The 19,732-nt window shown below is 42.2% G+C and overlaps 1 long non-coding RNA gene across 1 annotated transcript in view; it reads right to left on the bottom strand.

The window, feature by feature from the left end:
• Window positions 1–331: 331 nt before the first annotated feature.
• The window catches only part of LOC121927191, a 46,491-nt gene continuing 27,090 nt past the window's right edge, over window positions 332–19,732 (bottom strand). The window contains exon 4 of the long non-coding RNA XR_006103156.1: window positions 332–462. This is a non-coding gene — a long non-coding RNA (uncharacterized LOC121927191). The remainder of the gene's footprint in view (window positions 463–19,732) is intronic.

Raw genomic sequence — 19,732 nt, 5'->3', positions numbered from 1 at the left:
CAGTCTGTTGAAATATGCATCAATCATAATTTGTGGACACAACAAATATTAAAGCAGAAGAATGTCGACAGGTAATAATGTCACAGCAGGCTATCAATTTCATCTTTGCAAAAACATTACAAGCAAATCTCACTGTAATTAACATTCCAGGGCAGATTTATTCATGCCTTTTGTCACTTCCAATTTCTTGTCATCATCACTCAGAAAAATGTGCCCTGTGTGAAACAGACATGCCATAGGACGTAGCAGGCTATCACCAATTCCAGATTGTCTGTTAGATCGTCCACCAGGAAACAGTCCTTAAAACTTTCTGCTTGCTGCCAAACTGCATTGCTGTTAAATGCCCCTTCTTGATGAAACCACAAGATGGCACGATAACACTGTTGTGTCTCCTTCAGCAGAAGGGGTTGGAAACAACAGAATATCTTTTTCCCCCTGAATCAAGCAGCAGGTGGCTTTTTCCTGTAACAAGAAGCATAGGGTTACTGAGGCATAATGGCTGAAGTAGCTCTTCTGTTCAGAGCCAGCATAGTATTAAACTATTATTATTTGAGCATTAGACTAGGACACTGGGAGACTAGGGCTCGAACCCCAGCTTAGCCATGGACAACCTTGGACAAGTCATTCTCTCTCAGCCTCAGAGAATGGCAGTGGCAACCCCCTCTGAAGAAACTTGCCAAGAAAACCTCATAGTAGGTTCACCTTAGGGTCACCATAAGTCGGAAATGACTTGAAGGCACACCAAGCTCTTCCCTTCATCTAGGCCTCTTTCACACTACAGAGTAATAGCACTACAATTCCACTGATCTGCCATGATTCCATCTTGTGGAATCATAGAATTTGCAGTTTAGTGAGGGGCAGTTAGAATTCTCAGTCCAAAAACTCTAGAGCTTCACTGAACTACAGATCCCAAGATTCCATAGGAGGTTGCAATGGCAATGTGAAATCATAGTGCTATAATTGTACAGTGTGGAAAGACCTCTGTTGTGGAATGTGGATGCAACCAGTTCTTTCCACAGAGCAATGGCCTCCTAGCAAGTAGAGGTAACCACATTCAGGGTATCAGTACTTTGTGTCTTTGTGTTCCTTTGATTGTTTTATTCCATTCATACAGCTAGTTTCCATGTCAATGGGGCAGTGAATCCACCCTATGCTTAATTTAAAAATTAAGGGAGTTATCCAAGCTACTGCAATCTATCCCTCCCAAACAGGTCTAGAGAACTCCTTTCAAATCTGGACTAAAGCCTACAGAAGATTCACCATCTCACTGGCATGGAAACTCCCAGCTGCTATGGTTCAGCCCTTAAAGGAAGCACCTTCAATCCATCACCAATCCACCTTTCCATTGAGGAGGCAAGACCCATGCCCTAAGCTGGCATTTAGGCAGCACAGATGACAACTAAGAGGCTGAAGAAATGGGAGTATACAGACATACAGGAACCCTACTTGGCATATTTCCCCACATGCCAGCCCTGTACTAAGTGGTGATTCTATTGATGTTTCATTGAACATCTGGAGCCAGGAATCCTAATAAAGGAGATTTGCTGAACTTTCTATACATGTCAAAGCAGTGATGACTTATGGTTCAATAAATGAGCTTCATTCCACAAATTTTAGAGTGAGAGAGTTCACTCTGATCAGACCATGATCTTCCTATGCATTCACTTGGAAGAAGTCACAAGCTGAGTTATTGTCTGTAGCTTATTTTGTAACAAGAATACAAGTGAGATTACATTTCAGAACTAACATGAGTAGGAACAATGGTAAAATATTGGGTGAGAATCCTGGTGCTCTCTAGATATCTTCCAAAACAGCATTGGCTTTTCTGGCTGCATTGGCTTTTTCTGAAGGAGAAGCCTTCTATTCATGTTCAATTGAACACAGGGTCAGGAAAGTGGATTCTAAAAATTAATATATTCCTGTTAAACCCACAGTATTCAAAAATTAGTTCGTTGCCATTGCATATTGCAATGTTTAAAGAATAACTTGAACTGTTTGTTGCAGTCCTTGCTAGTTTTTATTTTTTTATATGTGGGGGGCGGGGGCTCTTAGGATTGATAAGAGCATAGCAAAAGACTTTGAACAGTCCTTTTGCAACACCTGCAAAGTGCTGTTAAAACATCCTTTCACTGTACACAGTTGCAACTCTTTCATATTACTTTGATTTCCATGACTACACACTATGGAATCCAGGGATTTGTAGTTTGTTGAATCAGAGAATTAGGACTAGTGGTCTCTGGCAGAGAATTCAAAATACCTCACCAAACATAGATAGCCCTATGTTCAAGGGAACATGAAGAAAAGCCCCTTTCCTCACACCATGCCATGAACCATGGAAATGTCAGGGACTGGGAAGATGGGGAGACTGTGAGTGGGGCTGGCCTGCTTCTTTGTTCAGATAAAGCAAATTATTCCATTTAAATTATATTAAAGGGCCAATCCTGTTCCATCCGGACCCACTCATATCTGAAAGCCTGTCAGTTTCCATTCTTATTCCTCCTGTATCAAGATGGGTGCAAGATATAGCAAGAACATTAGATTTAAAACAATGGGAAAACACAAGGACGAAAAGAGTGAAATATACCTTTTGCCAGGATATAAGAGAAAATTATTATAAATTATGTTATCGATGGTACATGATACCAGTAAAAACTTGTAAAATCTATGGGAATAGATAAATGCTGGAAATGTGTTAAGAAGAAGGCATCACTGTACCACTTATAGTGGAAATGTAAAAAGGGATCAAAATACTGGTCAACTATTTGTAAAATAATCAATAAGATATTGAGTATAAAACTGGAATTCAAGCCTGAAATATTTCTGTTAAATATGATTAATGATGAATTGGGCGGGGGGGGGGGGGAATACAGCTGCACTTTATTTTATATGATTTCATCAGCCAGAATTGTATATGCAAGGTATTGGAAAAGCAAGAGTGTTCCGAGTATAGAGGCGTGGATGTTAAAACTGTATGAGGTACTTGAGCTAGATAAATTAACAAGAAAGTTGAGAGATGAAAAATCAGATAAATTTTTGGAAGTATGGCAGAAAGTGTTAGATTATTTAGGGGGAAAAATGGGGCCACCTAATCTCCTAAAGGATTGAAAGAATAAAGTTTAAATAACTGTAGGCCTGTTACAAACAGGCCTTAGCGGCGCCCCCGTCATGTGCTAGGGGTTGGCCAAGGACCTAGCGTCCATACCGGCCTCTCCCCTAGCACGTGACGAGGGCGTAAAAATGGCGGCGCCCTATACACACGGGTGCCACCATTTTGACGTATCGGACGCATAGCGTCCGTACGTTGCACCCTGAATGTGACGCCGCAAGTGCGTGAGTAGCACCTCGCGGCATCCCATCCGGGGCGCAAGAAGAAGCACTATTTTGGCGCTTCTATTTCGCTGCATCCGGGAACCGCGCAGTTTGGCTGCTGTGGTTCCCAGATGCAGCAACCGCCGGCAGCGGCAGAGCGCCGCTTTTCGGCGGTCTGTAACCCACCATAGTTTCACAGAGATGATTTTGAGTTACTAGCAGATCTAGCCAGATATGAGGAACAGTGTTTTTTCTAGTAAAGGTTGAACAAGAAATAGGAATGTATAAAATTTAATAGTAAAATACAAGATCTGCAATGAGAAATAACCTTTATATACTTGCTATTTTTGTTAGTCTGTTTGTTTATGCTAGAGAGTAAATTTTTCTTTAAATGACAAAACAATATACTAAATTTAACGTCGAAAACGAATTAATTGGAGTAACAGGAAGTAAGACTTTCTTGATTACGGATACATTAATAACAGATTCTACTGAAACTTATATTCTTTTCAATAACCATTATAAACACATAATCAAGTCATCTTGGCATCAGATTTTATAAGATTTTTCTGTTTGTATGTTCTGTATGTTTTCTAGTATTGTTTTTATGGAATGTATTTATGTTGTGTCACCTGTATGTCATGTTTTATAATTAATAACATTTATTTTTAAAAAAGATTGCTTCTGTCAAATTCCATGAATTTCTCTGAAATGTGAAACAATCCAAAATGTTAAACAAGTCTTCATTTATTCTGCAAACTGGAAGCAACATCTTTCATCTGTTTTTGGCCATTTGGAGTCTTGTCCTGAGGGCCTGGGGAGTCCAAATGGGGGGCAGAGGCTGCATATGATCCATGGGCCACAGTTTCCCTACCACAGTATAGAAACACAGGTAATATAAAAGCATGAATTTAAAAAAAAATACAGAAGCAATAAAAATGCATAGAAATCATTAACAAAAACAAAGGGATTCCTGAATTGATATATCTTCATCAATTAAAAAATGATATCCAGAGAGAGGAACAGCTTCTATTTAACAAGATGAGGTGGTCCATCCATACCACAAGGTCGGTGCAGTTACCAAGAAATTGTCACAGTATCTCCAGTCCATGGAAACCTCAGAAAGCTCCTACCTTCGTAACTCAGAAAGCTGAAAGAGGCAATCAGGGATCATTTACTCAAGGCATCTGGGACTTTCAGGACTATCACCAATACTTTGAACTGGGACTGGAAGAAAATTAATAGCAAATGCAGTAATGTGATTCCAAGGTCACATGCCTTCTAACCCTTGATGCTATACTCTAGACCAGCTGTAGCTTTGGAAGACTCTTCAAAGATGGTCCCACATGAAGGGAATTACATTAATCTAGTTTTGATGTAATTGAGGAGTATGGAGCTATTTGCACGGTGAGTGCTGAGAATTTGCACGCTCGAAGCCTTTACTGCACCACCCGAGTGCCATTTTGGCACACGCCCATCCACATGGTGTACACCATGATGATGCATGTCAGGCACAGCACCCAAATGGCACAGTGTGGAAAAGGCATCATCATGGTGCACCAACGCACCTATGGCGCTCCTTCCAGGACAGAAGAAGAAGCCCCTTTCGGGGGCTTCTTTTTTTTTTTTTTTTTGCTCCCTCTGGAGGCTGCCGCATGTGGTTGCCATGACCTGAATCTGGGGCAAACAGGGGTGGCATCCCGCCATCCGTATGTACAGCCCTGAGTTACCACTGCCTTTAGGAACAAGCAGAACTGGCCTACTGAGCCATAGTTGGGCAGAGGCATGGAAACCAGCTAGATGGCTCACTGATGGGACAACAGCTGCCCATCAGTTGTGCGTCTTGTTTTGTCTTGAGTAGGGAGGTTAAATAAGCTTGCCACTGCTATGATTTTGGTTAAGACAGGCCTCCTCAGTCTGATCAGACAGCCTGTCAGAATTCACCACCTTCCTCACAAGAACTCCCTTCTAGCACAATGCCTGAACATTTTGTCCCCCTTCATGTTTTCTATGCACCATTAGTGCCTCTTCTCTGTACACATGGACACAACAAGCATATAAGGACACAAAGGGCATTGCTCACCCTGATGAAATACACTCAGTTTATGAAAGGTTGCACTACAAACTTCTTTCTCTCAGTCTCAAATGTGGCTACAGGATCCCTTTTCATTGTTAACACAGACATAAACAAATTAAATGTTATTTTTGCTAGTCTATGCAACAAGGCAACAGTGACTGTATTTTTCAATTTTACACGTTCTAAAGAAATGCAAAAAATAATGTTTACAAAAATGCACAAAATCTGGGGGGGGGGACTCTCACCACATCACAGTAAGAAGAATTTTATTTGCATTGTCCACTTACTACAAAAACACAAACATAGTCAGTATTGACATCTCTAGTCTTGAGTATTGCCTCTATAGTGGAGGGGAGATAGCATGATTTCAGTGGAAAAGTGGATTGGTCTGGTGTCTTGTCCAGCTTCTGTTGCAATGTCTAGGGCTTCCCATGAACATGCATCTTTCTTTTCTCCCCCCTCCTCCCCCTCATTTTGAGAGCTTCTTTGCAAACACATGCAGGGAAGGCAGAGGGACCCTCATAAGATTGAAGGCAAGCTGGCATGACTGAATGAGATTAGGAAATTGGGGTGGAGTCTTTCCTTCAGGCTAGAGGAATCGTCTTAGGGAGAAGTAACTGAATGGAACATTAATTTGAAAGACGATATTGGTGGGAAATTAATTTGGAAGGTTCATCATAAGAAATTAGCCTGCTAAGAGAAAATATTTTCATGCAAGAATAAAAATTCAAAATTTGGTGGCTGTTGCATTAGAATGGGGATGGGAATCACGCAGCCCATGATTCCAAGTTTTCAAGCCTCCTGCAGTTTGAATATTGTACTACAACTCTGGAGACCAGGGTTCAATTCTCACTTGACCATGAAAGCTGGGTGACCTTGGGAAAGTCACATGCTCTCAGCCTCAGAGGAAGACAATGGCTAACTTTCTTTGAACAAATCTCACCAAGAAAACCCCATAAGTCAGAAGGCACACAACACACACACTAAAAAAGTATGGGAGTGAAAAACAGAGAATCATGTCCCTGGATCACAATTTATGGCTCAAACAAGACAGGCACTCCCTTGCTTTAGTCCCCAAAGCCTTTTCACAAAAGTAGAAGTACAACTTTCAGAAATCTCAGGGTGGATTGCCATTGTAGCAGATACTGCCTCTGAAACTTCCATAGTTGCCTGTCTCTGCTTTGGAACATAAAATCATGGAAAGTAAAGATCCATCTATGCCTGCTTTTCCTCCTCTTTCTAGCATCAACCAGCCATATCCCTCTGGAAGCTTAAACACCTCCTTTGGAGTGTCCATGTAAGAGGTTGGGTTTTTTTTTTAATGAAAAAAAAAAACCAAGAAGAGTTTTCACTAAGTACAGCCAAGGGAAGATGTTGAGAATGTGGCTTTGTAGGATAGGTGGGTGAGACACCAGCTACTCCTATTACCTGTTGAAACTGAGCAGATTCATCCCTGAGGTGCTCAAGAATCCTCCCTGGGGACAAATGAATTCTCTACCATGTGGATGAGAATAGTGTGGACCACACATGCATAGTTTTGTGCTGGCCGTGTCCCATGCCGTGTCCCCTAAAGTTCCATCCTCCTCTCAAAAAAAAAAAAAAGCCTGGAAAAAATCTGGATTTTCAGCTGAAAACTCTCCCTGGGGGATGTGGGTTGCCACAAAATGCTGTTTTAAAGGGTCCAACACATATAGTCTCCAAAACTGAGCAGAAGTGACCAGAAAATCACTTCTATTTCTCAAAACTAGTGGTAATTCAGTCCATGCTGAGAGCCAAAAAAGCTCTCCAGTCCTCTAAACAAGCCTGTCCGTGCTCAATAGAAATCAAGACAGCACTAGTATCCAGTCATGTACATAATGGAGAGGGTGTTATTATACTCTGTGAGTGTGACACTTGCCAAATTACTGCAACTAAATATAGCTTGATAGTGGCTCTAACCATCTTCAGCATAGGAATGATACTGTGTCTTGTAAATAATGGTGTGCAGAAGCAAGAAACTGGAATTACATCCCTCCAGACAGCCATTCTGTAAGGGATAGAATAAGGTACACAAGCTGTAATGTTATGCATTAAAAAGCACTTAGGCTTATCAAACCAGCATTACAATAGCACATAAACACTGTTGTCATGATCACAGTGGGACTTTAGAGTTCAAATGGGAGCTCAAGGAGTCTCATAGAGACTATGTAGGTTGGGAAGAATCTCCAGTATCTTGTAATAATATATTTGGTGTATGTAGTACTGTCTTAAAGGTTATGGGAAGCCATACAATACACTTCCATATGGATTGATAGAAACCAGCATATAAACACTCACAAAGGTAGATACTCTTCCTTTGTGGGGTACATGGGTGCATGTATGCCCTTTCTCTTTGTCTTCGCTCATATGCTTGCTCTCATTTACTCTCTATGCAAATTTTCTTGGCAATATTTATTCAGCAGAGGTTCAACATTGCCTTCCTCTTAAACTTAGAGAGTGTGACTTGCCCAAGGTCACCTGGTGGGTTTGCATAGCTGAGCAGGGATTAAAATCCTAGTTTGCTAGACTCATAGTCCAACACTCAAACTGCTACACATGAGCCATAGTCCAGTACTCAAACCAAACCACACTGGCTTATTTTTTTATTTCCTACACACATAGGAATTTAACATCAATATAAATGAGGTAATATGAAAATTACTAGCTCACATTGGCTAAGATCCACTACCACCCTGGCAAAAAACAACGTACAGTAATTACTCTGTACTTCCATTTTTACCCCAGCATAACAGTTTGATGGGACTGGGGTGGTGGAGCAGCATCTGGCTGAATTTGTGCATCATGGCAAAAGGAAGAGCTTCTGGATCTATAGCAAGTTCACTAGGTACTCTAGCATTTTCTGGAGATGTGAGAGAGCAAGAATTGTTAATTTCTCCTACCTACACAACTGCAGCTTGATGCTACCTGAGCATTCTCACCTTCTCCCTGTCACTAGTAAAATATAAGAGTACACCCAGTACTTAGGTGGAGTGTTGCATAAGGAGGCAGTGAATGCCTCTTTGTGTGACATCTCTAAGAGTATATAGGTTGTCAAAACTGCTGTTCTGTGAGTTAGACCACTTGCCCATGTAGCTCTGAGCTACCCTGCTTAGCACACTGTGCTCTATCCGGGACACACGAGGGTATATTACTTGTAAATCCCATCCATTGTTGTCAGCTGACACACTCCAGTTACAACCCTATACACACATGTATACCTCAGGAGAGATTTTTTAAAAAAAAGCTAGGTGGCTTACTTCTGTCCAGGATTACACTGTCAGACTCAGAAGGGCCACAGCTCACTAACCTTGCACATTGTTTTGAATGTAGAATGTCCAAAATTCAAACCTCCAGTGAAAATGGTCTCAGCTAGTGGGACTAGAAAATACCTCATCCGGCAAGTACTAGTTCATGTCTAAATGGGACAAAGGTCTAACAGAGTACAGCAGATTCAGCAGCCAGAAGATACTGGTGGCTTTCACATCAGTGGGGCAAGTCAATCCATTCTGTGCTCAAGTGAAGACCTTACAGGATGTGTCCAAGGTACTAAATCCTATCTTCTAGAAGTCCCATACCTTAGATAGATCCTTTTGAAGTTTGCACTAAGAATGGATTCACTGTCCCACTGATACTGGAGCCACTGGCCTCCACTAACAACAGCTGGACTTCTTCACTGTGGGTTTGTTGTTGCTTTGTGTCGTGTCTTCAATTCATTTCAGACTTATGGCAACCCTATCAGTGTTTCTTGGTAGGATGTTTTCAGAGGAGGCTTGCCATTGCCTTCCTCTAAGTGTGTTGTACTTGTCCATGGTCACAGTGAATAAAATATACAAATAAGCAATCATCATTGTATCATTTCCCCGAGAAGAAAAGAATAAGTTTTTATCTTTTGGAAAGATAGATAGATAGATAGATAGATAGATAGATAGATAGATAGATATAATAATAATAATAATAATAATAATAATAATAATAATAATATTTGTATTTTCCCACCTTTCCCAGGTGGATCGAGGTGGGATTACAACCTAACAGTAACAATAAAATACAAGAATAAAACATATAATTTGTCATGCCCAGCCTGGAAGATGGCTTGGAGGACTCAGAGGATGAGCATAAGCCTCTGGGATCTGACCTGTATGTGAGGAGCCAGAGCCCCAGGGGCTTGAACTGTAATGGAGGAGCCAGAGGCTGGCCCTGTTCTGCTGGAGCAGAGTCTATGGGCCCTCCCAGAGGTTCAGCAGTCAAGTTTGCCTGGTGCCGAGGCTGTGGACATGGAGGAGGTCTGGGCAGTGTGCTACCTTCAATGAGCGTCGAGCAGAAGAGAGGGCCTTCGAAGATCTCGGGGCTTTATCAGAAGCGTCTTCATAATCAGGCACAGCTGAAGGCCAGCTCCTTGCCTTCTTAAGCACCTGGAGCATGTGTGGTTCTTTGCCAGTGGTATCATTAAACTTGGGATATTGTTGTGGTATTGGTGGGAGTGGAAAGAAGCCTATTCTCTTTAAGTCCTGGAGGAGGCATTCTAGTCACCTTTTCCAAGAGGAAAGCTGGTTTTCTCTCTCCATGTGCTTTGAGGGATCTGACCTTTTTAAACTTGGGATATTGTTGTGGATATTGGTGGAGTGGAAAGAAGCCTAATTCTCTTTAAGTCCTGGGGGAGGCATTCTAGCTCACCTTTTCCAAGAGGAAAGCTGGTTTTCTCTCTCAGTGCTTTGGTGAGATCTGCCTTTTTAAACTTGGGATTTTTTGTGGATATTGGTGGGAGTGGAAGAAGCCTAATTCTCTTTAAGTCCTGGGGGAGGCATTCTAGCTCACCTTTTCCAAGAGGAAAGTGGTTTTCTCTCTCCATGGCTTTGGTGAGATCTGACCTTTTAAACTTGGGATATTGTTGTGGATATTGGTGGGAGTGGAAAGAAGCTAATTCTCTTTAAGTCCTGGGGGAGCATCTAGCTCACCTTTTCCAAGAGGAAAGCTGGTTTTCTCTCTCCGTGCTTTGGTGAGATCTGACCTTTTAAACTTGGGATATTGTTGTGGATATTGGTTGGGAGTGGAAAGAAGCCTAATTCTCTTTAAGTCCTGGGGAGGCATTCTAGCTACCCTTTTCAAGAGGAAAGCTGGTTTTCTCTCTCCATGTGCTTTGGTGAGATCTGACCTTTTTAAACTTGGGTATTGTTGTGGTTTGGTGGGGTGGAAAGAGCCTAATTCTCTTTAAGTCCTGGGGAGGCATTCTAGCTCACCTTTTCCAGAGGAAGCTGGTTTTCTCTTCCATGTGCTTTGGTGAGATCTGACCTTTTTAAATTGGGATTTGTTGTGGATATTGGTGGGAGTGGAAAGAAGCCTAATTCTTTAAGTCCTGGGGGAGGCATTCTAGGCACTTTTCCAAGAGGAAAAGCTGGTTTTCTCTCTCCATGTGGCTTGGTGAGATCTGACCTTTTTAAACTTGGGATATTGTTGTGGATATTGGTGGGAGTGGAAAGAAGCCTAATTCTCTTTAAGTCTCTGGGGGAGGCATTTAGCTCACCTTTTCCAAGAGGAAAGCTGGTTTTCTCTCTCCATGTGCTTTGGTGAGATCTGACCTTTTTAACTTGGGATATTGTTGTGGATTTGGTGGGAGTGGAAAGAAGCCTAATTCTCTTTAAGTCCGGGGGAGGCATTCTAGCTCACCTTTTCCAAGAGGAAAGCTGGTTTTCTCTCTCCATGTGTTTGGTGATCTGACCTTTTTAAACTTGGGATATTGTTGTGGATATTGGTGGGAGTGTGAAAGAAGCCTAATTCTCTTTAAGTCTTGGGGGAGGCATTCTGCTCACCTTTTCCAAAGGAAAGCTGGTTTCTCTCTCCATGTGCTTTTGTGAGATCTGACCTTTTTAAACTTGGGATATGTTGTGGATATTGGTGGGAGTGGAAAGAAGCCTAATTCTCTTTAGTCCTGGGGGAGGCATTCTAGCTCACCTTTTCCAAGAGGAAAGCTGGTTTTCTCTCTCCATGTGCTTTTGTGAGATCTGACCTTTTAAACTTGGGATTGTTGTGGTATTGGTGGGAGTGGAAAGAAGCCTAATTCTCTTTAAGTCCTGGGGGGAGGCCTCTAGCTCACCTTTTTCAAGAGGAAAGCTGGTTTTCTCTCTCCATGTGCTTTGGTGAGATCTGACCTTTTTAAACTTGGGATATTGTTGTGGATATTGGTGGGGTGGAAAAGAGCCTAATTCTCTTTAAGTCTTGGGGGAGGCGCGCGCCTAACGGCGCGCGAATTGTTTATTTTTATTTTTAAAAATTGTTATTAGACAAGGAGGGTTTGGACTACACAGGAGAAGCTGGGCTGGGAACATTGTTAGAGGGGGCCCTCTAATTTTCCACATTTTCTTTTCCCTTTTCCTTAAGGGGCTTGTGAGTACTTCTGCTGAGGAGTGAGTCAGAGAGTTGCTCTGAAGGAGCTGGTACATAATATAAGGCCAGTGAACTGAACTCAAGGACAGAGTTTGGGGGGAAAGGCTAGCCATCAGGGGGTCTTTACACTTGTGTTTAGCAGGGGAAACCACAGTTTTGTTCAGAGTTTCCTTAAGACTTTCAATATGGACACTGAAGGCCCTGCTGCAGTCACCTGCAACACCTGTGGGATGTTTGTCTTCTTGCCTAGGGATATGGGGAACTTTACCTGCCCAAGTGCAGTTGGTAGCCCTCTTAGAAGAAGGTCAGCAGCTGGGGTCCAGATGGCTACACTTCAGCATCATAGGGAGGAAAAGGTTTTCTTGACCAGAACGGACCAAATTGTTCTGGACAGGAAACACAAGAGGAAGTTGCTGGGGAGAGAAGGTCATTTCACACAACAACAGAGTAGATAGTTGGAGGAAGGTCACACACAGGTAGGGAAACCAGGGACATTCTGTAAGCTTACAGATACAGAACGATTTCAATCTCTCTCTACTATCAAAGATGATGAGGAAAACAGCAGGGACAAACCTCAGGGACAGAGCAGGGGACCCAGAGAGCTCCACCAAAGGGAACGGCCGCTACTAAGCCTCGAAGGAGGCGTGTGGTGGTCATCGGGGACTCTTTGCTGAGAGGCACTGAACCAGTGGTTTGTGGGCCTGACAAGATGTCTCGGGAGTGTGCTGTCTCCCTGGGGCAAGATCCGTGATGTGACAGAGAGGCTGACAAGACTGGTCAACCCACTGACCATTACCCCTTTCTTTTGGTTCATGTGGGAAACATGTACTGCAAGGCATAGCCTTCAGAATATCATAAGGGATTATGAGGTTTGGGTAGGAGTTGAAAGAGGTGGATGCACAGGTTGTCATCTCTCTCTTCTCCCAGTCGAAGGGCATGGTACAGGAAGGGGAGAAGAAAATAGCGGATGTAAATAACTGGCTCCGTAGATGGTGCCGCCAAGAACGATTTGGATTCTTGGACCATGGGCTGGTTCCATGAGGAGGGGGACTTCTGGCAAGGGTGGTTGCATCTCAGCCAGTTGGCAAAAACATTTTTGCCAATGCCTCAGAATTTGATCAGGAGGGCTTTAAACTGAGTTATGTGGGGGAGGAGACAGTATTCTGGAAGGCAAAAAGGCTGGAGAAGATAGTCAAACTGGCAGAGAGGGAATAAGACACAGTGCAAGGCCCAACGTGGGAAGAAAAGAACTTGGACAGGCAGCAAGGAAGGGAACACATGGTCTTAGATGCCTCTACACTAATGCACAGAGCATGGGAAATAAGCAAGATGAATTTCAACTCCTAGTACAACAAAGCAAATATGTTAATAGGCATCACTGAAACTGGTGGGATGAGTCTCATGTTGGAATGTGGAAATAGGGGGGTATAACTTTTCAAGAGAACAGGCCAAATAGAAAGGGGAGGAGGATAGCCCTATATGTCAGGGACATTTACACCAGTGAAGAGATCCAGGATCAATCCTGGAAGCCAGGTGGAGGGCATCTGGTAAAAATTAAAGGGCAGGGAAACAACAAGGATGTTATGGTGGGAGTCTACTACAGACCCCAGTCAGACGGAGGAATTGGATGGTGCCTTTCTAGAACAGATGACCACACATCAGAAAGGAGGATGTAGTAGTGATGGGTGACTTCAACTACATGATATTTGTTGGAAGTCAAACTCAGCCAAATCCTCAAGGTCTAGTAAATTCCTCACTTGCCTTGGAGACAATTTCATGGTCCAAAAGGTGGAAGACGCACCAAGGGGATCAGCTATTTTAGATCTGATTCTAACCAACAAGGATGACTTGGTTAACGGGGTGCAAGTGGTGGGATCCTTAGGTGGAAGTGACCATGTTCTCCTGGAGTTGTTATACCGTGGAAGGAGAAGCCAGGCATAGTCAGACACGCATCCTAGACTTTAGGAGAGCAGATTTCAGTAAACTTAGAGAAATACTGGGGGCGATCCCATGGTCAGGAATACTAAGAGAAGGGAGTTCAAGATGGAGGAGTTTCTAAAAAAGGATACTAAAGGCACAAATTAAAACAGTTCCAGTGAGAAAGAAAAATGGGAGGTGTTGCAAGAACCCAGGATGGATGACCAAGGAACTTTCAGCTCAGCAAATTTTAAACGGAACATGTTAAGAAATGGAAAAGGGGAAATCACCAAGAGGAATAAAACAATAGTAGCAAGTGTAGGATAAGGTCAGAAAAGCTAAAGCGCAGAATGAACTCAGGCTTGCTAGAGAGGTTAAGAACAACAAAAAGGGCTTTTTGGATATGTCCGCAGCAGGAAGAAGAAAGGAAACAGTGGTCACTGTGTGCAGAAGATGGCAATGCTAACAGAGGACAGGAAAAGGCCGAATACTCAACACTTTCTTTGCCTCCGTCTTCTCAGAAAAGGCAAAGGGTGCTCAACCTGAGGATAATGGAGCAGAGGACGAATAGGGGATTCCAGCACAGAATAAGTAAAGAGAGTGAGGAACATCTTATTAATCTAAACGAATTTAAGTCTCCGGGACCGATGAGCTACATCCAAGGGTATTAAAAGAACTGGCAAATGTAATATCGGAGCCATTGGCAATCATCTTTGAAAACTCCTGCAGAACAGGAGAAGTGCCAGCAGACTGGAGGAGGGCAAACGTTGTCCCCATCTTCAAAAAGGGAAAAAGAGGACCCAACACTTATCGTCCAGTTAGTCTGACATATACTAGGAAAGATTTGGAGCAGATCATTAAACAGAGAATCTGTGAACATCTAGAAGCCAATGCCCTAATCACAAAGTCAACATGGGTTTCAGAGAAACAAGTCATGCCAGACAAATCTAATCTCTTTCTTTGATAAAAATACCAGCTTGGTGATGAAGGGAATGCTGTGGATATAGTTATATCTTGATTTCAGTAAGGCCTTTGACAAAGTTCCCCATGACATTCTTGCAAACAAGCTTGTAAAATGTGGGCTAGACAAGGCAACTGTTAAGTGGATTTGTAACTGGTTGACCGGACGAACCCAAAGGGTGCTCAACATGGCACCTTTTCATCCTGGAGAGAAGTGACCAGTGGGGTCCCACAGGGCTCTGTCCTGGGCCCAGTGCTATTCAACATTTATCAATGACCTGGATGACAGAATTGGAGCATACTTATCAAATTTGCAGATACCAAATTAGGAGGAATAGCTAATCTCCAGAGGACCGGATCAACATTCAAAATGACTGAATAGACTAGAAAGTGGGCCACAGCAAACAGAATGAATTCAACAGGGAGAAATGTAGGTATGCATTAGGGCGAAAAAATGAAATGCACAGATTAGGATGGGTGACACCTGGCTAAAGGAGACAACATGTGAAAGGGATCTAGAGTCCAAGTAGACCCCAAGTTGAACATGAGTCAACAGTGCGATGCGGCAGCTAACAAGGCCAATTGCGTTTAGGCTGCATCAATAGAAGTATAGCGTTTAGATCAAGGGAAGTAATAATGTGCCACTCTATTCTGCTCTGGTCAGGCCCCACCTAGAAATATGTGTCCAGTTCTGGGCGCCACAATTCAAAAAGGACATTGAGAAACTGGAGCGTGTCCAAGGAGGGCGACTAAAATGGTGAAAGGTCTGGAAACCATGCCCTATGAGGAACGACTTAGGAGCTGGGGATGTTTTAGCCTGGAGAAAGAAGGTTAAGAGGTGATATGATAGCCTGTTCAAATATTTGAAGGGATGTCATATTGAGGAGGGAGCAAGCTGTTTTCTGCTGCTCCAGAGACTGGACCGGGAACAATGGATGCAAACTGCAGGAAAAGAGATTCCACCTCAATATTAGGAGGAACTTCCCGACAGTAAGGGCTGTTTGACAGTGGAACAAACTCCCTCGGAGTGTAGTGGATTTCCTTCCTTGGAAGTTCAAGGGGCTGGATGGCCATCTGTCGGGGATGCTTTGATTGTTATTTCCTGCATGGCGGGGGGTTGGACTGGATGGCCCCTGTGGTCTCTTCCAATCTATGATTCTATGATTCTATGATTCTATGATTCTGACTCTTTTAGGGGAAGACTGTCTCTCTGCTCCTTGGCTTCTTGTCTTGAATACCCGGAAATTTGACCTTGGACTGGCCTGCTCATGACCTCATCTGTTACCTGAACCTCGGACCGTCTGACATTCTCTTGGTAATCCCTTGGTAAACTACTGCAACTCTCTGGACTGGTAGCTTACACTGACTTGCTGTGCTGTGGAGGGGGTTGTTTGTTTGAGAACTAGCTGCCTTATCAGCCCTTGGCTGCGTTTCCCGGACATAATTTCAAAAACTTAAAACAATTAAAAACAAAGATAGATAGATAGATGGGGAAGGGACTGATAAGTTTATCGCACGGGCCTAAACGGTCCCAGCGCGTTCTAACGGGGGCGAGCGGGCGCGTGCCTGAACGCGATGGGCACCGGATGGGGCCCAAATGCGACTTTATCGCACGGGGGGCCGCGCCACCGCCGCATGTTCCCATGTGTGTCCCAGTTCTGTTCCAGAGGGCGCCATTTTGGGGACGCTTTGAAACAGTTCCCAGAAATGGCGCCCTCTGGAACAGAATTGGACGCAATGGGAACATGCGGCGGCGGCGGGCGGCGGCCCCCGTGCGATAAAGTGCTCTTTTGAGGCCCCCTGCCCATCGCATTCCATGCACGCGCCCGCTCGCCCCCGTTAGAACGCGCTGGGGACCGGTTTAGGCCCCGTGCGATAAACTTCTGAGAGAGCAAGAGAGAATTGGTAGCTGACATTATTTTCACTCAGGCTTTATTCTATAGACATGAGAGAGGGAGAGAGTGTATATTGCCCATTCAAGAAAACAAGACAGCTCAGAACACTTCATTAAGAGAGTTTTTGTAAGTTTCACACAGAGAATTCTCACATTCAATAAAATAAAAAGCTTTGATGCAACATCAATGAGTATCATGTTGTCTTTTCTTTCGATAGCCAGTCAACACAAGTTCTCATCTGCCTCCACTGAGTGAGCTGACTATCAGGTCCTACACTGAGGGGAAAAACATCTCACAGTAGAATTGCAGGTATGCCTGTATTGTGTGAAGTTCAGTTTTTCCACAGTATATTTCCCTTGCTGTAACAATCACTTTAATGGTTCTTACCATGAATGGACTTTACTGAAGTTTTGACAAAAACATTTACTTCAGAAAAGAAAAAGGGAAAAATTGAATGAGGCAAGACATACAAAGAAGGCCTCCACTTGGTTACAATCACTGAGGAAGACATTCCAGGTAGAAAAAGCAAATGAACTCAGGTAGTTAAATTAAATAGGCCTCTTGCCTTCAAAAGGTAAAGCTGGTCTTTTAAAAGAAGGGGAGAAAATATAGCAGAGGAAATATGGAGCATTAAAGTCTAGGCCAGAGATCTAGAAGCTAAGTACATTTATTTCACATTAACTCACATTGCCTTCTTCCTACAGGATAACACTGACAGTTAATTCAGCCTCCTTGTCTTCATGGCAACTTTCAAATGGATATGGCATCATTAATCTTCTCTGTGTGGCCAGGTTCATTAGTCTTTTTAAAAATATGCTATAGAATTTAAGCTATTGCCCCATTTTTAAAAATTATTTATTTATTAAATTTATTTTTAAAAATAAATTCTCCTTTATGTTTTTACAGTGCATTGTGCAATTTCACTTCCAGTGAACACGGGTACCCTCAACTTTCAATAACAAGACAGGGCTTTGGCCTTATGTAAGGGGACACAGCCATTGGGTTCAACAGAACAACTCATATAGTGGTTTGCTGTTGACAGTGACAAATCTCAGCCTTCTTATGTTCTAGAAGTTATTGTTATGTGCCTTCAAGTCATTTCCAACTTATGTCAGCCCTAAGATGAAAACTGTAAGGGTTTTGTGAAGTCATTTTTTGAAGTCTCTGAAGATGCCAGCCACAGATGCTGGTGAAACGCCAGGAATAAACTCTTCTAGAACATGGTCACATAGCCTGAAAAACCCACAAAAAAAACCTAACAGGTTTCTTTGCAAGATTTGTTCAGATGAGGTTTGCCATTGCCTTGCTTATGGCAGCCAGTGGGTTTCATGGCCGAGCCAGGAATCAAACCTTGGTCTGGGTGGAATGCCTATAATAATTTGAAAGGAGCTTTTCCTAAATTGTTGTTATTATTATTATTATTATTATTATTATTATTATTATTAACCTTTATTTATAAATTGTTGTTATTTTTGTTTTTGTTATTAGTCTAAGATGAAGCTAATAGCAAAAAATATGGACAAATCACAAAGAAAATAAAGAAAATATGCTTTTCTAAATTATTAAAGGAGCCAGAAGATTGCTGAAAATTCCTCCTTACACTATTAATTCCTTACATACAAATTAGTTGACGCTTGCATGGATCTTGCCTGAAAAATATGCACTGATTTAGTGTTTTCATGTACCATTTTTCACCCCTCCCCCAGTGTTTTTTTCTCCCTTATTGAAAAACGTAACACTTGACCTCATCTTGAGTTGAATCTAGACTGATAGAAATCAATGGTGCTTCCATGAAGTCATGACTAACTTCAGACCCTTTGATTTCAGTGGGTCAACACCAATTATGGATAAGTCTGAATCCAGCTGCATCTCTTCTAGAATCTGAAAGTCATATCATTTAACGGTCATGTGAGAATCAGGAATATTCAGATGTGTTTATACACATCAGGGAATCATAGTAAAAGGTGGCTTTCCTGCATATGGGTGTGTGTGTGCAGATTATTAAACATGGCCATCAAAACGAACATCAATCTTTGATTAACATGTTGATTTTTACAGTGACAGATCTTTAGTGCTACAGTACAACACAGAGTAGCTATGCAGTGATTCTCAAGCAGCCAGCACAAAGATTAAGAAAGAGTTCTACAAGATTTTAGAAAGTCATACATGTGTATTTGCCTCAAGTCATCTGTCATATTATGGTGACCTCTTAAATTTCATGGATTATTCTTAGGAATGGTTTCATAAATTGCAAAAGAGAGTACAGGACATAGTTACTGGGCCAAAGGAAGAAAGGGAGAATACTATAATCTAAGAGGGCCCTGATATTCAGTTTGGCAACTCAAGATCTTATCCTCAGTTACCAAAGTTCATATTTCCATTAGATTAAATGAACAGGAATACAAGCCCACATAAAGAAGACAACAGGAAAATGATATGATAATGAATGTGTTTTCAAAGGATGAAAAATTGGGATCTGCCTTTCTTAGGGAAAGAGGAAATCTGATATGAAAGGAAGGAAAACTAGAAATGTTTCACAAATCCAATATATGTCAAAAACATCAGCTGTGCAGTTTGAATTTCCAAATTTTTCAGACATTATAACAATTTAAAAAAACTTTAGAAGTCACTTTAAGGAAATAATTCTCATTTCAGTCAGCTGATGAATATCAAGGGTATCATAATAAATGTCAGCTTGCCAAGTTTAAGTAATCACAATGCAATTCAGGATTCTAACTTCAGAAAATATCAGCCATTCATTGCTTCATGGCATGCACAGCTTGTGCTGGCCTCTGAGCGTGCTGGCTTATAGCTAAGAATGTATGAATGCACCATATTAATGTAAAAAACAGAAGGCTATCAAAATGCCTGCATCACACAAGTCCCTTTAGGAGAGGGAATGAAAAAGCAGGACATGCAAGAGTCTTGAACAAATGCAGTTGGCTGGATGAAGAGTGCTTTAAACTGGCTGCTGTAAAGCCAAATCCTGAGGATTTGCATACAGAAAATGGATCTAAATAAAGCCATTAAATGAGAGCATTACCCAACAACTAAAGCGGTCATGGCTAGATTTGAAGATTCAGCATACTTTTCAAACATTATTTTTAGAGGAAAGAAAAGAGCTGTGGGAGTCCATCTTAATGCAAAAAGTTATAGTGCAGAAGTCATCACTATT

The sequence above is a fragment of the Sceloporus undulatus genome, chromosome 3 (assembly GCF_019175285.1).
Source record: "Sceloporus undulatus isolate JIND9_A2432 ecotype Alabama chromosome 3, SceUnd_v1.1, whole genome shotgun sequence".
In the NCBI taxonomy this organism is placed as follows: Eukaryota; Metazoa; Chordata; class Lepidosauria; order Squamata; family Phrynosomatidae; genus Sceloporus; species Sceloporus undulatus.
The sequence above is the reverse complement of the archived record's forward strand: the minus strand, read 5'-3'. Positions and strand labels throughout refer to the sequence as shown.